The sequence below is a fragment of the Mizuhopecten yessoensis genome, unplaced genomic scaffold (assembly GCF_002113885.1).
Source record: "Mizuhopecten yessoensis strain PY_sf001 unplaced genomic scaffold, ASM211388v2 scaffold10759, whole genome shotgun sequence".
NCBI lineage: Eukaryota > Metazoa > Mollusca > Bivalvia > Pectinida > Pectinidae > Mizuhopecten > Mizuhopecten yessoensis.
Window position 1 is genome coordinate 952,357 of NW_018408707.1, and position 7,809 is coordinate 960,165.

At 35.2% G+C, this 7,809-nt stretch overlaps 1 long non-coding RNA gene across 1 annotated transcript; it reads left to right on the forward strand.

The window, feature by feature from the left end:
• Nucleotides 1-482: 482 nt before the first annotated feature.
• LOC110462192 lies at nucleotides 483-7,365 on the forward strand. The gene is made up of 4 exons (XR_002464247.1): nucleotides 483-563; nucleotides 3,633-3,710; nucleotides 6,516-6,592; nucleotides 7,334-7,365. It is a non-coding gene; the product is annotated as an uncharacterized LOC110462192 (long non-coding RNA).
• The last annotated feature ends 444 nt before the right edge of the window (nucleotides 7,366-7,809 follow it).

A 7,809-nucleotide genomic window follows, 5' to 3' on the forward strand; every position in this document is an offset into this window, starting at 1 on the left:
GCGATTTCCCAAATTACGCAAGTGAATTGATTTGCTAGGTCTATGGGATTTCATGGTCGATTTTGACTGGGGTTTCTTTTATGTGTACATGTTACATATGAAGCTCACGCATGAACATTCGCCCATAGTTGTACCCGTACGTCATTGTACATACACCGAAATCATACACAGATCATTACGCCATATGTTATACATGTACACTGTAGGATTTAAAACTACATCGAACCCGTACGTTATCTTACATTTATATGTACCATATAAAAGATCAGACTGCAGTGAAGTCGTAGCCCATTATACGTACACGAATATCCTAAACTGAAAACACGTCTATTTGGATACAATTTACAACCACATCGTACCCCAGGGTATCGTACATAACCGACCAATCGCAACTTCTCGGCCAATTCCGCCCATTCATACCTCGTATGATTCCGCGCCTAGCCGGAATTGGCCGAGAAGTTGCGATTGCATAACCGACTTGTCAGTTTTGACGCATACAATCTCCTAAACAGTGATTCAACAAAAGGAAGGAAATTGCACCTTAATTGTACAAGAAAGCTAAGGTAAGTTATATCGTCAATATTTCGAATGTTGCTACACTTGATACTTTATGTGTATTGACATGTTAACTTTTAAATTAAATGTCTTCAGTAGAGGAGTTTCGTTAGCAGTAACTATTGTCCAATTATATTACATATGACCGGCTATGTTGTATTGTGACTGTGTAGTAACCAGTAAACAACTGGATGCACAGGTACATACTCACAGGTATATACCACTTAGAATGTACCTTTTAACAGATACTGTATATTTGTGTGTGTAAATAATGCCATTTTCAATGCGTATACATATCGTTTACATCTATTAATTTATGTATTGTTGTTCGATAAACCACATAGGCTATGCACTGATACTCTTTGTGTGAACAACTGTGTTGAACCCAAACAGGAAGTAGGATACGAAGTAACTAACATGGTATACTTTGATATGAACTAGAATAGATAACAACAGTTATGGATTAACTGAAATAAAAAGGTGTAGTAAACAATGATATAATACAAACAGGACAGGTGAAACAACAAATATGTTTTATTGCCGGGAATAGTAAACAAGAGGATACAAAAATATTAAAAAAACCTGAGCCAGTGGGTGTAGTTTACAATTATACAGCACATACATCTGTCTTGCGTACAACGAATTATGAGAACAGCATGTATGATAGACACGAAAAAACAACATATTTTATGCAGGCTATGATAAAGATTAAAACGACATTAATAATGTAAATAATGTAGAAAACAGTGTGACAATGACCTCATTTCTCGCCAGTTTGAAACATAATACGATAGAGCACACCTAGTGATATATTGTATAGGGGAATCCCCGTCGAATTCCGTCCCCCAAAATGGGAAGGTATAGGCTGAATTTTGAACTTAGGGAGTGTTGATCACATTGATTTCCATATTCTTTTAAACAGACATTTTTTTTAATATATAGAGGATATCGAACAGTCTCTGCAGTAATACAAAATATATTTCACGAGTGTGGCTAATGTTTTTGGTACTACTAAAGAAACTGTTTGATATTCTGTTTTTTTACATTTTTACGAAAAACCTACCCCATCAAGCTGACAATACTTGGTCTGAATACTGTTACCACTAGCATGTCTAGACAACCTTACGCGACAAAATATAGTCCTCATTGCAAAACTCTTAATAGAATGTAAAAACTCATAATTAAAAGCCTTTAGTTACTTATTTAATAAAAAAAGGCACCTCAGTTCATACTTTTAATAAAGTATGCCAAATTACTAACATGATTTTATTATTAAGAAAAAGACCCGTCTTGATAAGCGCCGAATCTAAAATGGTGGGGGTGCCGAGTTATTTTTGTCAATACTTATATAATCTGATGATAAGATAAACACACCACCTAAAAAATGTATGCAAGTTATACTTAATCACTGTCAAATATGACCCTGTTTCTCTTATACTTTCTGCCAATCATTTAGCCGAACTTGGGACTTGAAGACGCTGACAAGTATTTCATTAAACATGAGTTTTCTCTAAAACGACAGAACCTAACATATTCCTAAAAAAAAATAAAACATATACAGGTATCGTTCGTAAGTGTTACATGTAGTCTTATTGTTTCGATTAGTTATTTTACACACAATAAAATATGTATTTTACTGTATACAAATATATGTTTGTATTTACACATAAATATCCAAGGACTAACAGGAGCACATGGGGTTAGGTTTGTCTATCATGACACATTTATGTTACATATGGAATTGCCAGGGTCTGGCACTATCTATGAAGACTTAGTCCCTAGGTCGAAACATTCAAACTGTTGAGCTCCCCATCTCATAACAACTTTATATAAGGTTGCAATGCATGAAGAGATACACAAAATCACGATATCAGAATCGACCCTAAGATCTGGCCACACCCTTTATGTCTCAGACTTTTGGATTACAACTTGATACAAGTATGATACATGCCCATTCTATAACCATTTCTACAATAACTGAGTAAAAAGAGACAAACACAATCATGATATTGGTATTAACCGTTGGTTTTGGCCATCCTGGAGGCCTAGGGCTCCACCCCTATCGTAGGAGGCGACTAATGCGGTAGCCCCCTGAAGAATTGGGGAATTGCTTTGGTGTCCTCTATACACAAACGCGACCACAATAAATCTGCTGCACCCATTGCAATATTTGGGATGTTTATCTTTCTTTCTACTTCTAACTACCTTTTATTTCCTAGCGCCTTGCTTGGCAACACCTTACTTTTGGTTTAATGTTGAGCGTTTGCCCAGATGAGGAAGGCAATGGGCTCTGTACTCAGGCCGGGACATACCAAAGTCCTTAAAAATGGTAGTTGTTATTCCCTGCTTAACGGTCAGCATTTAGGGGAATGGCAACAACTGGTTCACCCGTTGTCAGTATAATGTGACCGGGCGGAATGTTTTGCTGCGTGCCTTCGGCATGGTATTTCAGTGAGATAGCACTATAAAGGAGGCAAGCACAACAAAATACCCTGTCTCCTGCATACACACACGCAGGCACGCATACACTAAAACACATTGAGGCACGTCCTCAAATGACCTTAGCTGTTAATAGGACGTTAAACAAAATTAAACCAAACCAAACCAAAGCCTAGGGTTCTATTCTGGCATTAGCCACTTAGTTCCTGGGTCATAACTTTGGAACATTTGAGATCCCTTACCTAGAGCAACATATTACCACAGGTGAAGATGAAAATTTGTATACAAAAAATATTACGTATATCAGTCTTCAATCTTATGTCCACCTTCCTTTCTTTCATCCTTTACTGATCTGCATACTTCATCATTCTAAAAACTGTCTTTTTTCTGTTCATCAAATGTTCGTATTTTCATATCTATATTTGATAGTATACTTAGCAAGAGGCCAATGGCCACGTAGCTCTCGTAAATATGCATGCGTCGTACATAATATTTGATATTGGTACATCGATCTATTGACATGTGGCTTTTCTGATTATTAAATGTTGATTTTCTAATATCTAAATTTAATAGTATACCTTATGAAAATGAAATGATTCATTAACATGATTATGATTTTATTGCTGCGTTTTTTCCAGATGATGAGCTGACTTACCGCAGGAAAGACTAGAGTTTAATAACGTTGAGAATGGCGTCGGGTTCTGGAGGAGACAAGAGTAAGTACTCTCCTGTTTTCCTCGTTTGTTTTGCTGTTAACTGTAGTACACTACAATAAATCTTTACAGCAGTGATCGATGTCCCAATTATAAGGTGTTCATGAATACGTGCTTGTCACTGATGCTACAACATTTGCCGAAAAGCTTGAGTTTTCTTCGATCAAATAGTTAGAATTGCTGACCTGCATAGTCTGCTGGCTTTTATGAAAATGAAAGCTTACCGTGAAATTAAACTTTGTGTCTCCAACAGAGAATAATTTATTCATAATAAGAAGCAGATGATTATTATAGGCAGCAGAATGGGCTGATGTCCCAGATGGGCAACTTGTAATGTGTCTCGTGGTACAATTGTCGTTTGTAGTCATTGGTTTTGATTGGTCAAATCAACTAAAGTGATAGTCAAAAATGTCACTTTCATAGAATGAATATATTTCACTGGATAAAATGTAATCGAAAATAAAACCTACTGCCCACAGCATCATTACGGGAAAATTGGACAAAACAAGAAATCAAAATTACGACAGAATCTAACATAATCCTAACAAAAAATAATACAAGTACATGTATCATGCGTTCCGATCAATTATAATACATACAGTAGTTTCATATAAAAGTGTTCACCACACTGTACCAACACGTATTTAACAATCACAGGAATTATACAAAGTGTTCACCACGCTGTACAATTACGTCATTTTACACTCGCATGCATTATAAAAGTGCACACCACATTGTATGCAGATGTCATTTTGCATTCACATGAATTATACAAAGTGTTCACCACAATGTACCCGTACATCATTTGTATTTACATGAATGATACAAAGTGTATACCATATTGTACCCGTACGCTATTTTACATTCGCATGACTTATACAAAGTGTTCACACAATTGTACTAAGATGTTATTTTACATTAATAGGAATCATACAAAATGTTCACCACATTGTACTAGTACGTTATTTTACATTCATATGATTTATACAAAGTGTATAACATATTTTACTGGTACGCTTTTTCATTCATATATATCAAATGGAATTGCCAGGGTCTGGGATTATCCATGAACACTTAGTCCCTAGGTCGAAACTTTCAAACTGTTTAGCTCCCTACCTCATAACAATATGTAAGATTGCTTAGCATAAAGAGATACACACAATCACGATATCAGAATCGACCCTAAGATCTGGCCACACCCTTTATGTCTCGGATCTCGAATTTCAACTTTAAAACAGTTTGATACGCTCATTCTAATAACTATATCTACCATTACTGAGTGTAAAGAGACAAACACGATCATTATATGATTGGTTTTAACCGTTGGTTTCGGCCATCCCGGAGGCCTAGAACTCTGTTGTGGTCTGAACAACTTGTTTTCTATGTCATAACATAGGGACATTTGAGATCCTTAACCTAGAGCAACATTATACCACTGCCGAAGCTGAACATTTTGATACAAATATACTACCAGTATTTGCTGTGGGGACTGTCCCTATACTTTCTCCAATCATTTGCTATACAAATGTAACATCTACACAACAACCAAAAAGGTGTAAAGTGTAACTAAGGTGTAAGGTATAATCAAAAGGTTTTCACTCTTATGTTCACCTTCCTTTCTTTCATCCTTTACTGATCTGCAAACTTCATCATTTTATAAATTTGTGTCTTTATCTGTTCATCAAATGTTGGTAGTTTTATATCTGTATTTGATAGTATACTTAACAGGAGGCCAATGACCATGTAGCTCTCTGAAACATGCATGCTTCGTACAGAATATAACTGATATTGATACATCGATCTGGTTTAAATCCGGATAATAGCAAACACAAACATATGTTTTATGAATTAAAATAAATTCAATTCTTTGACGTCGTTATCTAACTGTGAACTGATATTTTGGTACATACAGTTTGAATTTATAATTGCCACTGTATCAAGAAACCACTAAAAACGAAAATGTTAATTACTCCAACTAATCGTAATTTTGATTCGTTTGATACCGGGAAAAAAGTACGGAATCTTGTCACCAATTCAAGGCTTTTACATGCCACATGAATCGATCTATATGTTTAAATATGCGGGCATTTTTACCGTTCTAAACCCCCCAAACGTGTAATATTACTCCAAACACCTTAGTTTAGGTCCAAATATAGCTGTAACAAATGATCAGGTTCCCTTAGTTTAGGTCAAAATATAGCTGTAACAAATGATCAGGTCCCGTGGTCCAAATACGCTTTCGCATCTTATGACAGTTGATTGTAAATATATATGCCATCATTTATTTCATTGTGTGTCCACTCATTTTGACGGACCTATGACGAGTTCGCAATCCACAATACTTGTCTGCTGAATGTCCTAACTTAAAAAACAAACACGTACGGTTTTGCTGGCTGCGTGTGTAAAACTGATATGTCCTCGTCGGCTAACAACGTTTCTTATCAATTTATGTGTGGAGGTTCAGACTTTATGTCCAAAGAGTGTGGAAAGCATGTATGCTCTAAATTTAGCAACACTGGTCTCTGAACACCTACGAATTAAATTCACTCAAATTACACAAATCCATTTCAACAGCTAAAAATGGTCAATTGAACATCTGAAGTAAATACGCTTCAATCTCAGTATACTACAATATCATTATTTTATATTGTAGCCGCTTTCGTGTTTCCTAGCTCGGAGACCACCCAAAAAACACGTCTGATCGCATTAGCTTTCTGGGACTCCGTCCTCAGATAGCTAAAAATGAAATGATTCATTACCATGATTATGGTTTTATTACTACGTTATCATATTTTCTCCTTTTTTCAGAAGTTGAGCTGACTTACTTCAGGAAAGACTAGTTTTGATAACGTTGAGAATGGCGTCGGGTTCAGGAGGAGATAGGAGTAAGTCCTCCCTTGTTTGTTTTGCTGTTAGCTGTAGTACTGTTCAACAAATCTTTACAGGAGTGATCGATGTCCAAATTATAAGGTGTATGTGGAATAAATTCATTAGTATTCCTCTTAACAACGGCATTAATTTTATATTCAACAGCAAGAAAGCACGATAATGTTGGACATTAACAAATTAATAAGATTAACATGCTCAATTACATGTAAGCTAGGGATATTTCTATAGTTCTAATGTCCCTATAACATTGCTTGAAGTGATTTCATGACTTTTTCGTGTACTGTAAATAAAACCAAATTTTATTGGTGTCATCACATGTGTGTCTTCCCTACAATGACAATGAAAAATTAGCTTTCTCTTTTCAGAAGTGAAAAAACGCCTTAAGGTCTATTTGGTGCACATTAAATACTGTACTATTATATGCTTCTTGTGCGAGTTGTTCTTTCTTATAAAATGTTTTGGACCTACCTTGCCCAGCAAAATAACATCTACAATGAGTCGTAATGCTCTATGAATTATGTATCTATAATGTTGTGTTCGTTAAACATGATTATATTGAAACAAAGTTTGTCGTATCCAATGGGGAGTCATTATTAAAACCTATATGTCCCCATTTATTAGTTTGGTGAGAGTATTGATGTGTTGAAACAATGTTTAATAATATTTTGAAAGTCATGACAACGGTTATGTGTCATGTGATGTTAATTATTTTTTGTTGTCGCTTTTTATTATATCAGAACGGGTACGACTGGATAGAACAACACAACGTAAGTAATAACTTTACGAATGTTCGTGTTTACCTCCTGCTCCACCTGTTTAAATTTTATTGGGCAACTACACATAAGTGACTACTTCAAACATTTCATACGAAACAGAGACATCATTCACAGTATGTTATATTATAAACATCAATTTATATTAGCGTTTGGAACAGATTAATATTACACATTACATTATATTGCAAAGTAAATACGATATGCTGAAGTGAAATTTCTATATTTCAATGCTTTTACGGCAGTTCAACGATATTTCACAGTATTCAAGAATAAACTCGTGACGCCGTATCTCTAAAATGTATACAGGTTTAGTAAATAAAACAAAACGCACACAGATAGGTAGTAACAAATCCTCAAAATATAAAAGAAATATTACATTTATTTTCATTTTCACTGTTATTGCAAACTTATGATGCAGTGTAGTTTATTTTTGGCAT